At 40.5% G+C, this 24,739-nt stretch overlaps 1 long non-coding RNA gene across 1 annotated transcript in view; it reads left to right on the top strand.

Moving 5' to 3' along the window:
* The first annotated feature begins 1,238 nt into the window (after nucleotides 1-1,238).
* The window catches only part of LOC125439473, a 71,076-nt gene continuing 47,575 nt past the window's right edge, over nucleotides 1,239-24,739 (top strand). Inside the window, exon 1 of the long non-coding RNA XR_007245535.1 lies at nucleotides 1,239-1,315. This is a non-coding gene — a long non-coding RNA (uncharacterized LOC125439473). The remainder of the gene's footprint in view (nucleotides 1,316-24,739) is intronic.

Below are 24,739 nucleotides of genomic sequence, written 5' to 3'. Positions count from 1 at the left end.
CCCTCATTCCTTTAATTTATCCCTCATTCCTCTTTACCCTTTATGTGAGGGGGCCTTGATGATCCTAAAACCAATTTTCCAGATGAAGTGGGAAGCAGTTGCCTCCTCTGGCTTCAAATCTTTGCGTTCCCCTGCTCTTCCTGGGGATCATCTGGGAACAGCACAAAGATGTGCATGGCTTCAGTGGCAAAGCAGAGGCAAGGATGTTGCACTTTGAGATCTGAAATCCTTTTCACCCATGAAATAACAACTGGGTCTGAGCCATACATTTTCCAAGCCAAAATTCTCCTCTGTGGTCCTTTAAACGACAAGGAGACATTCAGGAATCACTCTTCCATATGTAGCACGGATATTTAATTGACAAGAATTCCATCAGTAAGGTTGCCAGCTCTGTTTTCAGAAATTCCTGGAGATTTTGGCAGTGAAGTCTGGAGAGGGTGGGAGGGGAGGAATCTCAGTGGCCTATAATGCACCCATTTTCTCCAGGAGAACTGATCTCCATAGTCTGAAGATCAGTGATAATTCCAAATCTCCAGGTCCTGGAATTTGGCAACCATAATCCTATGTATGTGAGAAGAACCTACCTAAATTTCCAGAATCATGCAAGCCTTTAACTTTTTCTTAAACAGTTGTGGGAGTGTGTGAATTATAAGAGGTATCTGTCTGTGTATACATATTCACCTAGCTTTGATTAATATTAGGAATCCAGCAGAAAAATCTGACGTTAATAGCACTTTTCCCCCTCAATACTAGAATAGTTGTATATGTCTGGGTAGTAAAACAAAGAACAAATCACGTATTGCAAAATCTCTCCCTCTATTGCTTGTGTTGGACTGTCACCATCTATATTCTTATCTGATTACCAAAAATGTATGGAAGGGACAGCAGTCAATAACATTGGAAAATCGCAATGCCTACTGGGCTTTATGATTTTAGAAGCAAGATAAAAGCTTTATGACTCAAAGAAAGCAATCAAATGGTTTTTTGTAGCCACAAGCATCATATTTACTTAAAGGATTGTGACTATAAAAGCAAATATCTCTAACAGGAAGCCAGGACAAAAGCTGTCAGAGAACAGGGTAGTAAATAGCTCTGAAATTGTTTTCTCTGCTTCATTTCAAAAGCTTAAGGCTAAGAATGTTTGACCTTTTGCAAATGGAATGGTTTCCTGCAGGTCACGGGGTGTGCTGAATGCTGATGTTGATGTGGAACTTGATGCAATCATCTCAAATGGTAAAGTCTAGCTGCTGGCGCAGGCTCCGGCATCAGGAACATTTCTAATCTAGTGACATTTGCCCGCTCCACCCTAGAAAAGGTACAGACTTCTTATTTTATTTCATCTCTTCATTTTGCTGTCAATATTTATTAACCGAAAGGGCATATGAAATGGTGTAATTGTTCAGAAATGACCCAGAAAGTTTAAAGAAATCAAGAATCAAAAAGGTTAAATCCAAAGCAATTCTGCATCATATCTACGGCAGTGTTTTCCACTGTCTGTAATCAGATGTTTTTTGAAAATTAGGAAATTAGAAATAAAAAATAAAATAGTTGCTATTTTAAACATTTATATTTTTTTTTTAAAAAAAGCCAGGGTATAGAAAAAAGTAATCTCATCATATGAAGGCCAAATTCACAATAATTCACTTTTCCTCTGTCACTTTCCTATAGTGAAGTCCTCAAAGTTGACTGTTAGAAGCAATGTCTAAGAACTAGGGCTGAAGAGACCCTGCCACAAACCCCCATTCACCCATGAAATTCACCACCAGGTAGCCTTGGCCTAGTCACACATATCCCCCCCCTTTCCCCCCTTCCCTCTCAGATGCATCTATCTCATGAGAAGAGAAGGGGAAATTCATGCATACCAACGTGAACTCCTTGAAAAAGGAATAGATAAAAATGTAAAGGAGATTTCCCCACATCAAAAATGCTTGTAAATCACAGCTCAACCTGAGAATGCTGTACTTTTGCATTTAACTATGACCAATGATGAGAATAATAGGAACCAAGCCATATTTGTTGGGTTTGGATTCAAGGAGCCCACTGTTGACATTCGAGAAATCGTACGAAAGGCCCAGATATTTCTCCCTTTTGTTTTATGACCACACTTCTGTCATCAGGCTTGCAGTTTAAAACACACAAAAATAAAGTGTTGAGAAACCAGATTGTATGGGAAAGGCCTGAGAAAAAGGCTTATCTTTATTTACTTTGTAAAGATGATGATGGGTGTGTGATATGTTTGTCAAAGGGAACGATATTCCATTGATATGGTTACTGAGGAAAATGGATTTTTTAAAAATTACTGTTCTTTTTTCCCCTGAAAAATATAATATGTAACTTCAGCTTTCACAGGGCACTGCTTCTCCAGATAAGAAATAAATGTATCAAATAGAAATAATCTAAGGTCATAGCAATAACTACACAGCTACTCCTTCTGGTAAAATATATAACCAGGTTATGCTAATTTTGTAAGTTGGAGGGGTAATAGTTCAGAAGAGGTGTCAACCTGGAAAAATCATGGATAAGAAACAAAGTAGGGAAATGAGACAGTGAAAGAAGATGGAAGGCAGTTTAGGAAAGTTATCTGCTACTGGGTCTCCCACACATTTAATGGGGCATTATTGTAATGTAACACAGGAGGTAAGGAGAGAGATTCAATTAGGAAATATTGAGAGAGTAATTTAAAAAACAGAAAGTTATTAGATGCCTGCTGTTTGTCATAACAGAGTGGAGCCTGGCATTCTCCAAAGTAATTCCAGAAATAGCAGTTATCTGCAAATGAGAGAAAGGGTGACTGTGATGCATGACAACAAATATCAAAATCTTATTAAAATGCTTTTGAACAAATGCACATACACAGACATATTGATCAAGGAGCTTTTTTTTGGTATTATTAGTTATAATGACTGATGCTGTTTTGTGTATTAGCACTCCAGAGACCAAACTTTTGGATGACCATTTTTGAAATCCCGGTAAGGCTGCCAGTTTCATTAGGCATTCTCTTGGAGAGAAATAATTATTTCATAAAACTGCAAGAACCGTGAAGGTAAGTTAGTAGCCTCACAATAGATGTGGCATGCTCCTTTAGATCAACTGAGTCTCACTTCATATTTTTTATTTAATATATATTTTCCTATAGTATTATACTAATGAGGGTTGGTCTTCTTGTAAAGGAATGCATCTTATTCCAACTCATTAAAATGTATAGGGGGACTATTATTTCCTTTCTTTCCCAATATAGAATTCAAATTAAAATGTTTTTTTTCCACAATCTGCACAGGCTTTTTCAGTTAATTTGGATTGTATCACGGATTGGAGAAGAACTGTGTGTACGTTCTACTTGCTGTTTCTTCATTCTCATCAACGCTACCAAATAAGTTCCCACTGCTTCTGTGTCACAAGACGGAAGTAGGAAGGCTGAGATTTGCTGGAGACAGAAACAGTATTTGTATCTTACCACTCAGCTCAACAGACTAGTGGGATTTTCAAGGCAAGAGGCAATTTGCCATTGCCAACCTCTGTGTCATGCCCCTGGTATTCCTCGGAGGTTTCCCATCCAAATAGTTGCCAGGGTTGAGGCTGAGGGTGTGTGACTGACCTAAGGGCACCCAACAAGTTACCATGGAGTGAGTGGAAATTTGAACCTGGTCTCCCATCTTCTAGTCCAACACTTTAACCATTACACCAGGCTTCTTCAGCTCAACTAATGACAGTATATTCCATCAATGCAAGCATCTTCTGCTAACTCAGGTTCTTCTGTCAGTGCTAATGGAAAATTAACTTTTGGTTGTACAATCCTATGATTATTTATATGCAGAGTCAAAATGTGTGGGTATCACACTTGTCTTCCAAAAAGATTAATATTGTTTTTGCCCCTATTATCACTGGAGCTGTTTCTATTAGTCCTACTATTACATCAGTTAAAGATTCCCTTTGGCAAATGGGCACGTTATTACTTCTACTATTTACTACACTGGTAGTATTTAGAGTTGCCAGTTGCATACCACAGAAGACTGAATACATATGAAAGTAGTAAAGTTTATGCTGTGTAATATCCTTTTACTTTAGGAGCTTTATAGTGTTATAAGTCTATTGATTTCAATGGATATAGAAGAATGTGGTGGCATTTCTAAAGGTACAAGAATGCAATATGACTTAGAGGATGAAAATCATACTACCAACTCACACACCTCTGTCCATAGCACTGGACTTTGTGAGACAATTGTTTAACTCTAATATGTTAACCTAATGAACTGAAGAGCTAGGTTGAAGACCAGGAGCACCTTAAACAAGATTTGGGGGTTATAAGTTTTCAAGAGTCAAAGGCTCATTCCGCACACGCAAAATAATGCACCTTCAAGCTGCTTTCACAACTGTTTTTGCCATTCCGCACAGCTTCAAAGAGCCCTGAAAGCAGCTTGAAAGTGCATTATTCTGCGTGTGCGGAATGAGCCAAAGCTTCTTTCATCGGATACCTGATAAAGGGAGCTTTGGCTCTCAAAAGCTTATACCCTGAAAGTCTTGTTGGTCTTCACGGTCCTACTAAACTCAAATCTTGCTCTTCTACTGCAGACCAAAATGGTTATCTTGCTCTTCTACTGCAGACCAACATGAAGCTAACTAACAAAGGAGACTGTGTACCACAGAAAGCAAAGTACCTAAGTAAATAGTCTTAGCATTGTGTTTGTAATGAATACTTATGACATGCACCATGCTAATCTAAATTAACTGGCACAGCCCAAGAAGAACTCTTCCAGTGCAAAGTTACACCCTTCTGAGTTCAGTAACTTGCATGGGCTTAGAACTATGTAAGGCTGATGGTTCTTGAAAATGGTTAGTGCTTTAATGCAGCTTACTTTCCACTTCTAACAATGCTAAATCCCTCATGCTGCCTATCTTGATGCAGCCAGCTGGGTGTATCTCTTTTAAGAAATAGCACAAGATTGACAACAATGGGATCCAACTGTAGAAATCCATAATTTGTTGAAGATGGAAAACTTTATTTAGTTTGCTACCTTGGGGTAACTAACAACCTGTAATCTTGACTGTGTAGATGTGTGCTTTCCAGCATGGTGTAGTGGTTAAGAATGGTGGACTGTAATCTGGAGAACCAGGTTTCATTCCCCAATCCCCCCCATGAGTGGCAGACTCGAATCTGGCGAACCAGGTTTGTTTCCCCACTCTTCCACATGAGGTCTGCTGGGTGACCTTGGGCTAGTCACAGTTCTCTTTGCACTCTCTCCATTCCACCAATCTCACAAGGTGTCTGTTGTGAACAGAGGAAGGGAAGGAGTTTGTAAGCCACCTTGAGACTCTTTACAGTTGAGAAAATCACAGTATAAATTCAAATTCCTCCTTGTCTTCTTCCTTCTGCTTCCTTGCTCCCTGGACAAAGGAACACTTTATAGCTCTTGAAAATATGCATAGTTTTATGCAACTAGATGAATTACTGCAGCAGCTATTTAACCTCAGAAGGAACTTAGCACACCAGTGGACCGGCAGAGAAAAACTCAAGTGATCTAGATATTTAAAAAACTTTTATCAGTTGTGCCTTCCAAGTTCATTGCCTTTTTTCATACCAGTATTTGTGAAGCTAAAGTGCCTTAAAGAAGAATTAATCAATGTTTGAGTTAAAAATATTTGTTGTCCAAGCTAATGATTTATATTTAGGAAACTTTCATTGTCCTAACAAACTGGATCTTAGAAGCATTACTATTTTCTAAAAGTAGGCCACTTGTGAAAAAAGCAAATCACATTTACAAAATCTGTCTTACTGAGCAACATCTGCTAGCATCGAAGGTAAAACACTTATGAGACTTTTTCAGTAGCATAATTACCCAAATATTAACTCTTTTTAAAAAAGAGAGAGAGAGAGAGAGGAGCTGACCTATTTTTTATAATCTGAAAACAGCTTTAGTAACTTTGTTGCACAAAATTCTGGGAATTTAATTTAAGTGTTATTGAAAACATGGACCAGATAATGCATAAATAAATATTTACTCAGAGGCTCATGGGCTACTTGAGGATTGTGTATAAATCTTAATGTCAGGAACCCTGGGAACTCTATTTACCCAGGGTATACTTTGGCATCTTGGATGCTGCTGAAACAGTAGCTGAAATGCCAAGGAAGAGAGGAGAAGAAAGAGAGAGCAAGGAAAGAGAGTCTCTGCATGTCAGTCAGTTTGGGAGTACTGCAGTGCTGGTTTACTCAGAAGAAAATCTAATTTTGCTCAGTGGACTTTATGCCTGGGAAAGTTATCATAGGATTGCAGCTTCAGGAACCTAATTTGCTGCTGCTATGAACCTCTCACAGTAGAAATACCAAGAGACCAGCAAAGCTGAAGGCTGAGGAGAGTATGGAGATCAGGAATTGTGAGACCTGTTGTAGAAATTTATCCCCCCACCAGACTTTTATTACATTGCTTATACTTTGCTGATCTTTTTTTAAATCAAGCCTAAGAATCTTTATCCATCTCCCAGCGTTAAAGAATCTTTATCCATCTCCCAGCAGTAAAGTCTAGCAGCTTTCATAGTCACAACGGCCTTTCCAATCAACCCAAAGTTTCCTCTTGATTTTACAGTCTGTTTGCCATGTGATACCTATGTGGACTTTGGATGTGGCTTGGAATTTTTTTGAGTTCAGATTTGATAGACCTGAACATTTTTAAATTAAGAAAAAGCCAGGGGCAAAACCCATCCTGGTATAGGGGTCCAGCTTTTTCAACTTTTTCAAAAGATTTCAGGTCTGTTATACCTAAAAAAACCCCACACAAAAATGATGCAAACCCTTACTTCACTGTATGCATAGTGTGACAGTTAAGATGACCATTTTAATTTATAATTCCCTTGCTTTCAGAACCTGGGTGAACGTGTAAATCATTTTTTAAAAAATGTTTTAATCAGAGAAAATCCTCACTTTTTAATGAAAAACTGCTGACGTAATTTTTTCCTTGGTTTTCAGAAGGAAAGTCAAAACACAACAGCTATCCAGCACAACATAAAAACAAGTTTTCAAAAAAACTTTCAAAATTAACACCTTGTGCTAAACATTATTAATGCTTATTTTTGTGTGTGGGGGGGTATGTGTTGCACAAGAGAAAATCATATCCTTCTGCTAATATTTTGCACCCCCTCACACACTTTGGGCTGACATGAACAATAACAAACCCAAACCATACACCTTTAAAAATAAAGTCATTGATTAAAACAAAAACCCTATTTATCTTATTTTTCTATCTTCATTGTAGTTACACTTAGGAAGAATGCCAGATTCTTCCATTATTGGTTCCATTTTAGTGGCCAATTCCAGCAGTGTTGGACTTTACATTTTCCATTTGAAAGAAGAAGAATAATCCGGCAGATAAATTTTTTGTCTTGCCATTCCCTCTCTATCTTTGTCCTGGAATCAACCTCCCACTCAGGATGTTTTCTCAGCATGGTTGGACAAACATGCACATCCCTCTTTTGAAAAGTCCCAGAAGGGCTTCCTTTACACAGCCCAGCTTGTCTTTATTAGAATGAACAGTTTAAATATATGACTGCAAGTTCTGAGTAGAGAAATTCTCAGAGATTTCGGGATGTAGTCCAGGGAGAGCACAGTTTGGAGAGGGGAAGGAATTTGGTAATGATGTGATACCATATCGACCACCTACCAAACCTGCCATTTTTTCCCAAAAGAACTGATCTCTGTGATCTGGAGAAGAATGGACAAGACAGATCCTTCTACAAGCCTAAAAATGACCCAAGTTTGCAAAAAAAAAAATCTGAAATTCTTAAAAAGGGAGTACCTGTAGTTTTAAGCAATGAATTCCCCCAGTGGCAACCACAGATTACAGGTTTGATTCTATCAGTAAAAGGCAGTGGAAGGAAAAGGAGGCAGGGTTCTTTCCAAGCCTATTTCAGCCTTTGAGGGAGATAAGGCCTTGCTAGGGTTGCTAGATCCAAATTGTGGAATTCCTGGACATTTTGAGGTGAAGTGTGAGAAAGGAAGAATTTGGAGAGCTAGGAAACCTTAGGAAAGTATAGTACCAAATAGTCTACCCTTCATAGCAGCTGTTTTCTCCAGGGGGACAAAGCTCTGTGGTTTGGAGTTCAGTTTTAATTCCAGGGGATCCAAAGCCCTGGAAAGATTCCCAGTGGTGGGATCCAAAAATTTTAGTAACAGGTTCCCATTGGTGGTGGGATTCAAACTGTGGCATAGTGCCAATGGGGCTGGGCGGGGCATGATGGGGCGTGGCCAGGCACGACGGGGTGGGGCATTCCTGGGCGGGGCTGTGGCAAGGACACAGCCACTGCGCCGGTCCTTGGGCAGGAAACGAATGCATGCAGGCGCAGGCTGCCACGCACACCAGTGCACCTCCTGCTAGGCTGCTTCAAGTTCTGCACACTACTGCTGAGAGGAGGGGAGTAACTAAGGCAAAAATCACATGGCAAAATCACCAATTAGTACCCCCTCTCAGCACACACACATAATTAGTAACCTACTCTTGGGTACCTGTGAGAACCTGCTGGATCCCACCTCTGAAGATTCCCCATAAGCTATAATGGAGCAATTTTTTTCAGATTCCAGGGAAAAACCCACACTGGCATGGGGATTCAGGAATATTTGGGAATACTGAAACTTTTTGGTTTCAATCTACCCAAATCTGATTTTTGTCTGATTTTTTTGCACATGTTTTATGTAAGAAAACAGATTTGTTTTACAAGAAAATAATTCTCTTTGCACCTATTCTCTCAAAATAAGAAACTTAAAAGGAAAAAAAATACTTAACATCCATGCAACTAACCATTTTTTCTGTCAAAACAATCGATTGATTAGGATTGAAAACACGAATACATCGTGCCTAATGCTAAAGTTACAATTCAAGAGAGGTTTTCAAAGTTTGCATTCTGCTGCTATAACCATAGTTTTTGAAAGGAAGTGCATTTATTTGAAGGACAGCAATTCTCTGCAGACAAAGCCTACAAGTCTTTCACCATTCTTAGAAGACGTTAAAATACAAAAGGTAGACCAGTTATAGCAGCATTTAGGCTATTTCTATGGATACATATTCTGCTTATCTATGAAAGCTTCCTAGAGAGCCATCAGCAAGCTGTTATCTCTCTGCTTAACCTTCCTCACAGGGCCATTGCCAAGGAAAAAGGAAAGAAGGGGGGAAATGGAGGATTTGAAGTACTGTGCCAGCGTACCTGGCAGATTTTTAAAAAACAGAGTCAGCTTTGAAACAGTTTTACATGGCTTGCAATCGTGTGTAACATTTTGGAAAGAGGAGACGCCTACTGTACTGCTTTGCCATTTGGCAGAAGTGAAGAGAAGACAGACGAAAATAACTGTTTCTAAAATACAATGCCGGTATAAGTAGCCACAGCTCTCCTCACTCCATTCAACTTTGTAAGACTCAAATGTAAGATCCAATTTATGTGTATGCCCTGTTAGGTAAGAGATGCTCACAACTTACCTTGCTGCAATTGGTTGTTCTGGCTGCTGTTTCTACCTTATGTGCTCTTAAACTGGAAATGAGTGGGGAGCAATGGAAGTACAAACAGTGCTGGATAAATGGGAAGTAAAGGATCCTTGTACTATTAAATTAGGACCCTTCAGTCCCCATTTGGATTAGTCCTGCTCAATCAACTCCCAGTTTGTTTCATATCTTGTTCACCAGTTGCAAAGAACAAGCCCATTTTTCAGCAAGTTGTTTGGATATGTCTGACTTCTGCAATTACATTTCTTTCTTGCATGATTAGACTACTTTGTCACAGCTGCCATCCCTTTTCAGCTGCCTGACGATGCTGCCATCACCAATAAAACATGTATAGTAAGGAAGAAATTAAATTAAACCCATTGATCCAATTCATTTGAAAACTGGGGGAGGGGTGGTAGACTAGATTAGACTTTGCTCTGTGAATATTTGGTGTCATTATCTTGATACAGCTTCCCCCAGAACCTTCAATACATACATCATTGAATGTGATGGTCCTGAAACACTGGAACTCAAAAGGCCACGTAGATTTAAATCCCAAACAAGCAATGTCTTTATATGAATGTAAGGTATTATGGAAAAAGTCCTCCGAACCCTGGGTATGAAAATATATAGTTTTTTTCTTGGTGTACTCATACACAGGGTATATTTTGTTATACTATAGTATGATGTTCATGGAAAACTTGTGTGATTTACAGCAGAATTTTGGGTCCTTAGGACTTTATGCCTGTAGCAAATCTGATAGGCTTACTAAAATATATTAAATCCTTCACAGAAGTCTAAATAGAAATAAACATGGGGTGTGTGAAATTAGCTTTTCCTTGAAAACTTTTATATTCATACATACAGTAACATGTACTAATAACAATCTTGAAACACAGAATAAACCATATCAAGATCATCAGCTCTGCCCAAATTTTTGACAAGCAGGTCCTAAAAAGCAATGTTCTGTTTTATGAGCTTCATTTTAAGAACATAAAACATTATTTGGAGGAGGAACAGAACAAACCTTGACAGTGCTCTTGTTATGCCTCTCAGGTAGTCTAATTTAATGAGGCCTATCTAACAAACTTCCCAGTAATTTTGAGGTTGAACTTTGGCTAACTTTCTGTTCTGTTTTATAGGCTTCAGTTAAGCCCCATTGAACCTGGTAGAATTATCTTCCTTACGCTCTAGGAAAACTGAAGCAGCTCTTCATAAGAAGTACTTTTCTTGTACTTTCTACAGTGGTCCAAGTTAATATGCATTTATGTCATGCTGCATAAAATGGAGTAGTTGTGCAGAATTCTCTCTCAGACATTATTATGAAATTCTGGTTAACTTGATAAGTAAGAAGGGTTAACTGAAATCCTCTGAACGTTTTGTACAAGAGGGGAAGGTAGAACTGAGGGGAATTCAATATAGTACAAGAAAACCATTTCAGATTTTCCTAGGAGGCGTTACCAGGAAGTGCTTAAATATGTTAAAGGTTTAAATGCAATAATGTATTTGTTGTGATTTTTGTTTTAGTACCTCACACTAATAATAGCATTATGATTGGCAAAAAAGAAATCTTTCACTGGCATAAACAGAATTGCATCTTGAGATACAATCTTAAAACATGATCACGTTTAATTTTATATTATGACAGTCATTTAGTATTAAAGGTAGTGAGATGATCAGAAATAAAGGTAAGCCTTACAAATAATTAGCATGAACTGAAAATACAGAAATGGGCTGCCTATTCCCACTATACTCCGTAACAACACTAAGCACAATAAAGCATTATCCATTAGAAAATTGTACATATTTATTTATATTTTGATTTATAGGCCACCGTTCCCCTGGCTAAGACAGGCTGACAACATTCAATAAAATCAGCAGTCAAATTCCCACAGTAAAAGACATTCAGTGGTATTATAACCAATACTGCAATAAAAGAGGGGGGAAAGGGTAAGGGAGGCCAGGTCTATTGTAATGCTGTTGCTGCCCTCAAAGGACTGGTGGAATAGATCTGTGTTACAGGCTCTGTGGACCAATAGGTCCTGCAGGGCCTGGATCTCATTTCACAGACCATCCACAAGGCTGAGTCTAGAGCCAAGAATGCTCTTGCTCTGGTCAAGGACAGCCAGATATCTTTGGGGCCAGGCATCACCAGTAAGTTGTTCTCCATGGAGTGAAGAGCTCTATTGGTGGCATGAATGGAGAGAACAAGGATTCCAGACTGTTTAGGGCTATAAAGGTTATCACTAAAACCTTAAACCTGACTTGATACTCCAATGGAAGCCAGTGTAGCTGGCAGACAGTAGCAGATCTAGGGGAGACAGAGGAGGCAGACAACTAAGTAACATTTTAAGACATCACATGAGCTCCACCATTCCCCCCACCACTGCCAAAAACACTTTTGGTACAGTACCTTTAAAATTCACTGGGTCCTGGTGGTGGCCAGCTGCTTCCCGCCCCCTCTGGACTGCAGGAGAGGCAGCAAGTGAAGTACCAAGTCAGCAAGGCGAGTTCAGGCACTGGGCAATCTCTGGCCAGTCACTTGAGATGGCCAGGCCCTCCCTGGTGGGATGGCAGGCTGCTCTGTCGTCATTGGACTTCCATGTGGCTGCTTCTTTGGCTGGCTTGCCTGCTCTTCTTTCCCTTTCCCTGCTTCTTCCTTCTGCTCTGCATCAAAAAAGGGAAAGAAGAGTGGGCAAGTTGGGTGAAGAACTAGCTGCACAGAAGTCCAGTGCTTACAGACCAGCCCACCATTCCATCAAGGAGGTCCCGGCCAACTAGAGTGGCCGGCCAGGGATTGCTGAGCACCTGAACTCACTCACTTGTTGCTTCACTCGCTGCCTCTCCTGTTAGCGGCGGGGGGGGGGGGTGCGTGTGTGATGGTGGTGGAAGCAGATAATCACTGCAACCCAGCAACTCATCCAAATATAAAGGTACTGTACCAAAAGGGATTTTTGGTGGGAGTGGGGGACGTTTGGTTGGGGACAGCTTGGCGGCATGGCATATGGAGCAGCTGGGGGTACCACTTGAGAGCTTGCCTGGGGCATCATTTTCCATACATGTCCCTGCTGACAGAGTGCAGAATGGATGTGCTCACTACATGAAGTTCCTGGAAGGACTTGTAAAGCTCCAGTTCAAACCAGCTGCAGTTTCTGGGTCACTCTCAAGGCCAGCTCAGCATCGAGCAAGTAACAATAGTCTAATTTGGAGGTAAGTGTTGCATGGACCATTTCAAGGCATAAATGGTAGAAATCCAGTAACCTGGCATAGTGAAGATGGTAAAATGCTAGCTTGGGCACAATTGCTACCTGAGCTTCCATAGATAATGAGTCATCAAGTAACACTCCCAAGCTCTTGATGTTAATTGCACTCATCAAGTAACACTCCCAAGCTCAAAGGTGTTAATTGCACTCCATCAAGAGATAATAGGTCAAAGGACTGCCATCTTTTCTGGACTCAACTTTAGCTGGCTCTGTTTTGACCACTTCACTATGGACAATTGACCAAAATGCCTCAGTCAGCCTCCAGTTGGCCACCATCAACAGATATAGGTGGGTGTCATCAGCGTACTGTGGCAACGCAGCCTGAAACTCTGGACTTACTGGGCAAGGGGGTGTCAACCTGACTGGGCTTTCAAGTTAATCCTCAGGTGGAATGAGGGTACAATTGCATCAAAAAATATATATAAGAACACTGCTATCAGCCCAGTGGTCTATCTAGTTTCTCTGTTTAGAGGGCCATCAAAAAGGCTATAGAGACCAGGGCTTCCACTGATGTTGCCTGCCAGCACTGAGTCAATGTGAGGGTAGTTGAAGTCACCCAGAGGAAGGAGGAACAAAAAACCCCTGTATATTTCATCCTCTACCCCGCCCCCCTTTGGAAATGGAAAGTAGATATCCTGTCAGGTTCTGTATCACGTCACATATACATATCCTTTTCTGTGGGAATTGTTATTTTAGAGTATAAGGTATAAGCTTTAAAAAAATCTCCGCTCTACAACAACTCATATTCATGAATCCAAAATGGGCAGAACAGAAGGGGGTAGTGGCAAATATTTGCCAAGCAGTAACTTGCCATAGTCCCTTTCTGCTCAACCTTTTAAAACGTTTTGAACCAGGAAATAAAATGTTCCCTCCATGAAGTTCCACATTGTTTTTACCCCCAAATGTTACATTTCCAGCCTCAAAACATTTTAAATGAGTCCCCTTTTAAAACAGTTCTTGGGGTAAAACTTTGCGGGGGGGGGCAAACTTCAAAGCATCAAGTATATGAGGAGTAGAGAATCATAGCACACAACTCTAAAGCATTGAAGCGTCAATTCAACACAGAACTAAAAAAGGGGGGAAATCATTTTAATGGCAGCTGTGAATTGTTTCAAGCGAGTGAATACAGACATATATTGTTGTAAAGGGGGGTGTTGAAAACGTTTTAATAACATTTTAGGTTATTTGTGCAGAAAGGGCCATAATGCAGTGGTGGGATTCAAATAATTTAACCACCAGTTCTGGTGGTGGGATTCAAATAATTTAACAACTGGTTGTTGACAAGCACCATTTTAACAACCGGTTCTGCCAACGTGGTGCGAACCTGCTGAATTCCAGCAGTAGCCACAAGTATGAAATCACTTGATAAACCTGTTGGAGTTCATATAGATAGTTATTCTATTGTCATTTAACATCTTTCTAACTACTTGGTAGAATGATGTAGATAGCCCAGTTGTGAGAGTTTTTACTTTGTTAGACTGTATGGGGTCATGATATGCAAACAATTAAGCAAAAATGCTTTTCATCACGCCTTATGTGCAAATGTGTGGTAAAATTGTCACGTACATCCAGCCATGTGAACTTGTGAAACACTGGTGCTTCACTCTGGCTGTACTTCATCTGCCAACAATAGTCTGTCTTACCTGGAGATGTGTCATTTATGCTTTGAAGTCTGAATCCTATGTGATTCCACTTTTTTTAAAAAAAAACCCTTCCTCTCATGGTCCAGTACTGCAGGTCTTTCAAATTTACAGATTAATGTACACCATTCATAGGAATCTTTGTCCCTATACACATTCTAGTAGGGAAAAATAGCTAGAAAAATCTCCAGCCCTGGAAGCTTTAGTAACTTTCCACTATCATGCAGCTGCAGTGATTCAAGCTAATAGGATTTAGCCTTCCTGGGAAATGGTAAAGGGACCAATTATAAAAAAGCTGTAGTTTCCTGTCTATCAATGCTATGTTTGTTCTGCTTGCCAGGTGTCACAATTTGTACTCTGCCTTGGCAGAGTCCAAATGACCTCTCAGTCCTGGGTGAGTTTTCAACTGATTATATACTGCGGGAAAAGAGGGGTGAGGGGAAGATATCATGAAAAACCAAAAGGAAAATAGGGATGTCTGATCTGCTTTTTCCAAGCATTTTACTATCACATCCAGTTTGGGTCTGATTGGCAGAGGAGACAAAGAACATCATTGACAGATACAAGATGTTTCAGCAGATTCTTCTTGCTGTATCTGAATGAGCAAAGTCAGATGTGTTAGTCCTGAAGGAAGGCACAAATCAGTGAGCTAAGGAAGCAGCAGACAAAGTACTGTCTCATTTTTCTACCAAGGGCCTTCCTATTTCATACTGATAACATAATTTACAGCTTTTTTAATGTAGTTTTTGCCCATGACAAAGGACACAAAGGAAATATCTAAAACTGTCCCTTTTTTTGCTCGTTCAGTCAATAGCAGTACCTCTTGCTGAACCAGAAGAAAATAAGCTTGAGTCCCTTTGCAAGCCAATTAGATGGAGAGCCCTAAACAGGTCATGTATCAAGTATAGCTGCTTTGTTCTCTCCGGAGAAAGTCACTTTCCTCTTAGACCACTTTATCTAGATGACATGACCTCTGAGGAAAGTTATTTCAAGACTTCAGTTTGGACACTTTAAAGAGGAAACAAAATAGAATGTTTTCTTGATTCTACTGTTGCTGGAGACCCAAAGTCAAGAAAAGAGCACAACTTAAAATTGAAAAAAAATAATTAATTCAAGAAGTATCTATATAAAATTCAGCTTTTAAAAGACACCCAAGATCACTGGTTAAGAAGACTAAACAGTATTCATTAGGCATGCCATATTCTGTGAATTAAAAAAAAAACTCCAGTGGCAACTGAACAGTTAAGGGTTGGATCTATTGCTTCTACAAGTGAAATTAGAAGGAATTCATTCCAGATCACTGAAAGGAGTAGCTGGTAGAAGCTCCTCCAAGGACAGAGAGCACTATTTGAGGGAAAGGGTTCTGAAGAAGTCATTCCACCATACCTGTTGCACAATCATTACTGAAACAGGCTATTTCTTATATAGTATTAGCAAAAACAAATACACTCCTGCTTCCAAAAAAACCTGAAAACCAAGATCCTTCTTTACCTTATCCCATGTACTTTTAAAGTTTCGATAATGTTCACATTACGGGTAGGAAATTATATATTTTAGTTGTAGTTACTACCACATGATAAATTAGCTGCTTTGTAGGTCTCTAGTGGCATTTGGTAGTAACTTTTTATGATGTATGAATTTCAAAGAATCATAGAGTAAAAGGAATCAGAATTATCTTCACTAGAACAGGCTACACAAACTTAATTATACTTGTGGGGTGTAATGTATGGGGCTATATCAGTTTTTCTGTCTACTGCTTCAATGGACAAACCTGCCCCAGCTGTGGCTGCCCAGGCATATTAAATCCTTGTCTATCACTCCTTTTCATCATTGGTACTGCAAAATAAGAAAATTGTCTCTTAAAGAGCAGACAGCCCAGCGATCTCGTGTACCTACTGCTCCCCATTAGTGCATTTCCCAAATACTGTGTGTCATTTCCTTTCTATCATGCCTATGGCCAACAGAAAAGTGCTGCAAAGAAATTTTACAACAAAAACAGGGCTTGTCAAGAAAAGTTAAGGAAATGTAGTAATTTGAAAGATTTATTTCAAAGTGGCTTGTTTCAAGTATCCATTTCTTAATAACCTGCATAGATTTTGATTGTAGTCTGGGATGACCTTTGAAGAATTAAAGCACAGAATTGTCACTAGCTGCAGCCGAGATCAGGAGCAAGCTTAAAACCATTCCTCTAATATTCTTCTCTCTAGTCTAGCTGCTTTCAGTTCCCTAAGTATGTTTTGAGAGTCTTAAAAATTTCATTGTGCCTTCCAAGCTGCCTAAACAATCTTCTGGATTAGTTGTCTCAAACAACATCTTTTTTATACTCTAGGGAGCTCTGGCTGTTTTTTCTTGCACCAGCCTCACACACTTTCATCACCCTGTTGGCAATGCAAATTCATGTTGATTTTGAATTGTTCCTTCCTTCTGTGCTGTTGCTATTCTGTGCTCTTGCTTTCTTTGTGGAATCTCTAAAATCTTCTACTAAAATGTAATATTTGCAAATATGGCTCTGTAGAGATCCTAAGCAGAGATCCTGAAAACTTTTCAAGTAATGCATTCAAAAACTCACATCCTTCTCCCAATGCTCATTTTCTTTCTATGACCCCATTTATTTACATTGATAATTTCTTCATAATATTAAAAAAAACAGCATTTCAAGTGATTTTGCCTCTGTACAAGCATTTATTGTGACAGCCAGCCAGAAAACCATTGTTGGTACATGCTTAGAGTTTATTGGATTTCTGGAATTATTTTGGCCACATAGTCACTATAGGCAGGTCATGAATGATTCAAAATCTGCCACATTTCAAATACTTGCTTTTGAGTCTCTGAAACAGGTGGCATTCAACAGGTTGGCATGATCTCAGAACATACTGGATTATACTAAGTGTTTGCAATCTAGTTCAAAACAGAACACTCAGTGAACATGAATACACTCAGTTTGGTAGTACAGACACCAAGAGCAGGAATGAAAGAATTGAAAATGAAGTCACGTGGCTTCCCTACCAGTAGAATCACCATTACAAAAGTGGACTCAAAACTACCACGGAAAACATCTCTTTTTAAAGTATTTATGTTGGGTGGGCTAGATAGACGGTGGCTAGAGAAAGCAAGATGGCACAGGAAAGTAATGCAAGAAAACGCATGTACAAAACATTTGTGGTATTGTTAAGAAAAAAATTAAGTGTTTCATAAAGTGACTTTTGATTGTTTGAGAGTGCTGTTCACAAACTGTGAATCAAGCAAAACAATGATGATACATTACTGCTTATCTATCTATCTATATAAAAAGCTAACAGTGTTTTTGTTGATGACAGTATACCTCAGTAACTGCTGGGCCAATTCCTCTGAAAATTCCCACCCACTATAGTCAGCCAGACGAGAGTGTTTTTAGATGTTCACATACCTGAAATTTCACACCTGGCCCAGGTTAAATGCCTTTTTCCTGGTGCTCCCTGGGTGAAGGACATGCAGCTGCCTGTGTGTAACTGTCACTTTTAGAATGTTCGTGGTGCTTAGAATGTTCACTCAGACGGCCAGATATGAGCAGTGAAAACAGTACATAGGCAGTCACTCGAGTGGAAGTGAAACACATACACACACATACACACGAGGGAGAGGGAAGGGAGTGGGAGGGAGGGGTGGCATGCAAGGGAAGAGAGGGAGGGAGAGGAAAGGGACAGAGGGAGAGGCATGCAAGGGAAGAGAAGTGAGAGAGGGGAGAGAGTGAGGGGTGGCATGCAAGGGAGGGGAGGCAGGGGGCCCAGCATCTTGATATGACCCACCCACCCTAGCAGAGAGAAAGGGAAGGGAGGGAGGGGGAGGGGTGGTATGCAAGGGATGGGAGGGAGGGGCCAGGCACCCTAGATTCCCTGAATACTGTGGTTACAGTTACGAAAACCAGGCACGCATTACTCAGGAGTAAGCTTGGTACAGCAACTGTGACATACTTTGAATGGCTGCGTCGCACCCCTCAGAGGGTTTCCTCAGAAGCGACACCCATTGCCACCAACCAAATTTACTCCCAGGTAAAGGATCATGACCAGCCAGCCTAGATGTGTGGGAGGGGTGCCTTTCCATCCCCCACCCCAAGGAATGCGGGCACACATATCACTGACATTGCACAGTATCAGGCTGCGTGTCTGCATGAGCACGTACTGCTGGCCTCTGCAATTGATTTGCTGCTACTGTTCCTTTCCCATTTCACCACAATAAGCCACAGCAACGCGTGACCGGGCCCTGCTAGTAAGTAATATAGAAGAGGAAGTAGTCTCCCCTTCCCTCTCAGTGAGATGCCCATATTATAAACATAAATGGGACTCAGGCATCCTGCCATTAAAGATAAGTATTTGCTGCCCCTTTTTTTGTGACCTGGAAGAATAAAAACGAGAACTAAGTTATTAGCACATTGAGTTTGCATCACTTCTCAGAATGCGCAAAGCAACTGGCAAACCAATAAGCTTTCATTTATTCCTCTCAGAGTCCTGTGGGCTGATAAATCCATACCATTTTCCCCATTTTCAACTTCCCTTCTCCTTAAAAATACCTTAAGAAACATTATTGGCTTATTTATCTTTTTGCTTCTAAAAACCTTATAGGTGGTCTTCTCTGTGATAAGGAGTTTGGACAGTTTTCAAAAAGTGGGACATTTCAGACACAACAATTGACTCCATAAATCAGATGTCCACCTCAGAACTTATAATTTCTCGAATGCCCTTGTTAGGTCCCAGTCACATTCAAGCAGCCAGCTTGTATAATGATCTTTGTATAGCTTATTACATTATGTTAGGAGTCACCTTCAGTCTGAGGATCAGAAGTGCTTAAAGTACGTAAAGCCTTCTGTGGTTTCCATGTTGCTGACAAGTCCTCATTTTTGCAAGATAAATAGTATACTTTAGTCAACCATTTGTACAAATGATTTGACATATGAAACAGTCTTTTTGCATTCATATGTCTGCTTATATGTATGACTAAGGCTAGTATTTGTTCTGTGCATGAACAGAAGGACTTAGAAATGCCTATGATTGTTAACAGATCAAAAGCCACAGTTGTTATGTCACCAAAGAAGATTACTCCACTGTGCTGTAGATTGTACAGTTTCCTGTCTTCCAGTGTTTCTAGTATGTTTTGGGTCTAAAATTCGGTTGTATTATAAAACTACACGCCAGTCTTGCACTGAAACCATATTGATGTTAGTGTTATAATGAGTGAAATAAGCAGCACTTAAATTAGTAAAAATAAGCAAGAGATCCACAAATACTTGTAAAGCTATCTTATTTTCCCCTTTCCCACAATTTCTTCCTTTTCTTCCATGAAATGCCCTATAGCCTTTCCTTTCCTGCTTCCTTGTGCCTCTTCCATCCACCACCAATCTACCTTATCTTTCTCTCTGTCTACAGCTTTCCCTCTTTCTCTTCCTCTAGCACCCTCTCACCAGGAAAACTCCAGCCAGGTTGCAGTGAAATGTGGGGTGGGGGCAAGTGTTCCTGAAAGAGGAACCAATGGTCCCTTCCAGGGATGTAAGTAAAGGGAGGTTCCCAAGTTTAAACTCCCCCATTACATGTCTGAAGATCCGCCCCCATTTATGGTTTTTTGTATTTTTAAAGCATTTTTCAGTTTTTGGTCTGCAGGGGGCACAGTTTTTAGGCTAGCAGCACCAGAATTTCAGAGATTTTTTGGGAGACTCTCCTGATGATACCACCCAAGTTTGCTGAGGTTTGGTTTAGGGGATCCAAAGTTATGGACTCCCAAAGGGCGTGCCCCATCCTGAAAGTTTTGGTGCTGCTAGCTTAACAATTGCACCCCTGACAGCAGACACCCCCCCCCAAATTTCCCCAGAGTCTCCTTTTAAATCCACCCCCTACAGCATGAATTTAAAGGGAGAATCTGAGGTCCCCAGTTTAAACACTATTGAAACATTGAAATCCACACCAAAACAGCATCACTTTCAATGTTGTTTTAATTGGGGACACCAGATTCTTCCTTTAAGGTGGATTTAAAAGGAGAATCTGGGCTCCCTAGTTTAAACACCATTGAAAGTGATGCTGTTTTGGGGGGGATTCCAGCATCACAGTGGCTGCTCAAGGGGGGGGCATGCACAAAACTCAGATTTTACACCGGGCTCCATTTTCCTTAGCTATGTCTCTTCCCAGAGGGGAGGGCAGAAGGGACTGCCAGCTGCCAGCTGGGAGCCCAGTCAGTGGGAGGGAGGCAGCTGGGGGGGTGGGGTGGGCGAGGCAGGGGAGTCAGCCATCCCTGGCCTTGGAGAGCTGTTTTAATAAGTACTGAGGCCAGGACCGGGGCTTGGAGAGGTGTGGCCATGCCCCCAGGGGTGGGGGGGTGTGACCCCGCCCCAACCCCTGAACCCCTCCATAAAAAATCTATACCTACGTCCGTGATCCCTTCTGCACATGCAGAATAATGCACTTTCAATTCACTTTCACAATTGTTTGCAAGTGGATTTTGTTATTCTGCACAGTAAAATCCAGCTAGAAAATGCAATGAAAGTGGATTGAAAGTGCATTATTCTACAAGTGCAGAAGGGGCCAATGATAGTCAGCTATCACCCAGGCTTTTGCACTGCAGGCACCTCAGAGTGCTCCCCTAACTTCTGCCATTCAAAAGAGTGGCCTAAGTCTGTTCAGCCCCATGGAGGGCTTTTGGCCAGTGGGGGAAGTTTGTTGTCTTTCCTGCCAGCCCGCACCACCCAACAGTCCTTTGGAGGCTGTGAATGGAGCTGTTAGTCTCCAAAATGACCTATTTGTCTCTGTACACTCCCCCAGATAGCCATCCTTGGCAAGAATCTATAACAAATAGCTGTCACTATAGCAGATCCAATGCCACCATTTTAACCATGGTGGTTGTTAATCATCTGGATCTTTTACATACTATATCTTGATGATGTCTGATGTTGAAAACACCCAATCTGAAGATCCTAAATGTATTCATTTAAGTCTTCTTTAAAATACTTTTATTGGCATGATACAGTTAGTAGAAAAAATATGTATTACCGCCCTGAGCCCTTCGGGGGAGGGCGGTTTATAAATATAATTAATAATAATAATAATAATAATAATAATAATAATAATAATAATAATAATAATAATAATAATAATAATACAACGTCTCTTGCAGCATATGCTGCATCAATTTGGCTCAATGTATCAATCCATTCCAAATATATTCATGCAGAATATTCCAAGAGGCAAGCCATTCAAATGAAGTGAACAACAAATGAAGTGTTCATTCATTTGAATGGCTTGTTGTTCACTTCATTTGAATGGCTTGTTCAAATGAAGTGAACAAGCCATTCAAATGAAGTGAACAACAAGCCATTCAAATGAAGTGAAACTTTTGAACTACTCAAATCTAGTCAAAAAGTCAGATTATCTGCCAAGACCTGAGTGAAACATTTATTTTCAAGTTAATGACAATCTTAGTCCAAGGATATTTTAAGTAATTCAGGCATACAATTACGTCAATGTTTTTATAGTGTTTAAACTCAGTTTTGTTTCTTTAATAGAACTCATCTCAAAATTATTTTTATGTTACATTGGTTGTATCTTACTATACTTAAGAAGCATAACTCTCTAGAATAATCAGGAAACATTAGCTAAACTGTTCATTCTAATTGACACATTAGTACCTGCCATGTAAGATGGATACTTAGAATCATAATTGAGAGTTAACAATCAGAAGGTAACTGTTCTTTCATTGAATTCCTAGGGCTTACTGAATTACTGATATAATGCAACCTGCAAGTTGCTATGACACATAATAACAAGATATCAAAATCTGTTTGATATACTTCAATAGCAATTTGTGGGAGTAATTTTTCATATTAACAACATATTATCAGCTTTTCTTTTTGAAAAAGCTTAACAGGCTGATCAATGAAGAAATGAGTACACTAATAAAGAACCATGTTTGGATGGGTGACCTGTGTATTGTTGTTCATGCTGTTGTAGTTGACTCCCATAGTGTGTAACAGGACCGCAGCAGTCCAGTATTTAAACTGACTTTTTTTCACTGAAAAAACCCCCTAGATTACAGATGCTGAAAATTTTGCTGTGAATGTGTTTGACAGTCAAACTTATCATGTTTGAAATTGTTGATCATGCATGAGCTGAGCACCCAGCCTGTTGTCATGGCCCAGCTGGACTTAGCTGTGCCAGGGGACTCTTAGACACTGGCATCACACCCTTTCCTCAGCCACCAATAGTGGCACCAGGGGTGGATTAGAAGAAGGAGAAGGAGAAGGAGAAGGAGAAGGAGAAGGAGAAGGAGAAGGAGAAGGAGAAGAAGAGAAGAAGAGAGAGGAGGAGGAGGAGAAGGAGGAGTTTGGATTTATATCCCACCCTTTCTCTCCTGCAGGAGACTCAAAGGGGCTTACAATCTCCTTGCCCTTCCCCCCTCACAACAAACACCCTGTGAGGTAGGTGGGGATGAGAGAGCTCCGAGAAGCTGTGACTAGCCCAAGGTCACCCAGCTGGCGTGTGTGGGAGTGTACAGGCTAATCTGAATTCCCCAGATAAGCCTCCACAGCTCAGGCGGCAGAGCTGGGAATCAAACCCGGTTCCTCCAGATTAGATACACAAGCTCTTAACCTCCTATGCCACTGCTGCTCAGTTATGCACAAGCACAGAAGACCATCAGCAAGACACATGCACAGAAGCCCTTCAGCTTTCCAACACTAGACCAGATGCAGGTGACCCAATAGTGGCATGCTGTCCACCCACTTCTTCTGATCCTGCAAACAGCACTTGAGAAGGCTGTGCAGTGACTTGCATGAGAGGAGAGGCAGTGCTCTTGACAGCTCAGTGTCAACCAGGCCTCAGCTAAGACAGGCAGTGTTTGCAGGAGCTGGCCTGATGCACAAGCCAGGTGTACAGCATCTTCAACTGTCAGGTAAGTGTCTGGCTCAAAAGAGGCCAAGGAAGAGCTGCTGTGTAGTAGCAATGCCTCTATGGTGTCTGTAACAGATTATGCTGTGCTGAATGCTGAGTCTCCTGACTGAACCTTGGCTACATCTCCTGCTTGCTTGTCTGTCAACATGACTTTGGCCTTGTGCTACCTTGGCTTGTGCACTTGATACCTGTTTGGGTGAAAATAAAACAGTAACAAAATAGTAATGAGTGCATCAGGAAAATGGTGATGAGGGAAAAGCTCACACTGCCCCATGGTTGTGATTTAAATCCTGCCTCCCACTGGCTAATGTTAACTTTTTTTGAAATGTTTATTTAGAAGATACTCATTAAAAGTAGAATATAAGGACCAAACATAGCTTGAATATTATCATTTTTAGAATTCTGCTGCTTTGACTTTAGAAGCAAAATAATGAAAGCATTCTATTCCATAACTTGAACGTCTTTATCAGAACCTAGCAGTTCCAACAAGTAAACTCTTCCTTTTCAGTACTGAATTTCAAACAGACTGAAAACAGCATGGGATATATCAGACAGAATTCACAACATGTTTGCAAGGTGTTCCTCAATTATCAGCTGTACCTAGGTATAAAACTGATGGATGGGTAGGGTTTGTCTTTCGTAGGAAGCCCTTGGAATACAAATGCCCTCAAATATGTTTAAAAAGAAATAAATACAGCATTATCTGACACAGGAATGGAAATTACATAGTGAAGTAAATATAAATTGCATATTTGCATACAAATACAGCTAAAATGCAAAAAAGATGTAAAAATGTGCTTTCGGTTAACCTTGCACCTCCTGTAGTTTGTTATTGAACATGCCTATTATGACAGGTTTTCATCCAAATATATTGGTGAGAAGAATATATTACATGTTATTTCTCTACAGCAATTTTGGATGTTAAATCACTTGGGGAAGGGAAGGGGAATATGCTCAAACTGATTATAATGACGGTATTGACAAGCTTTACTCTACAGGCATCATGCATGAAATGCTAGACAGAGTACATTTTGAATTTCATGGCATGTGATGGTTGCACAGAAGCAACCAAGGATGCTTTGAGTTCATGTTTAGACTGGACCTGTCCATACAGGATCTCAGCAGAGCTTGTGAGCTGTCGTGTTAGCAATGATAGTCTGGGTGACTCAGAATACCCTCAGTCCATGCAAAGGCATGCAATGGCAAACCACTTTCTTGCCATTAGTACTATACAGGGGCGCCATTGATCAGCTGAGACTTGATGGCACACATACACAATGGCAGTCGACAACCTGGGGAGAAGCTGTGCCTCAGGAGCAGAGCACAGACTGTATATGCAGAGTGTTCTAGATCCAGTCCCTTACTTATCTAGTTCAGGGGTCTGTAACCTGCGGCTCTCCAGATGTTCATGGACTACAATTCCCATCAGCCCCTGCCAATTGGCCATGCTGGCAGGGGCTGTTGGGAATTGT

Source organism: Sphaerodactylus townsendi, linkage group LG01 (assembly GCF_021028975.2).
Source record: "Sphaerodactylus townsendi isolate TG3544 linkage group LG01, MPM_Stown_v2.3, whole genome shotgun sequence".
Classification (NCBI taxonomy): Eukaryota; Metazoa; Chordata; class Lepidosauria; order Squamata; family Sphaerodactylidae; genus Sphaerodactylus; species Sphaerodactylus townsendi.
This window is presented reverse-complemented; position numbering and strand designations above follow the sequence as displayed.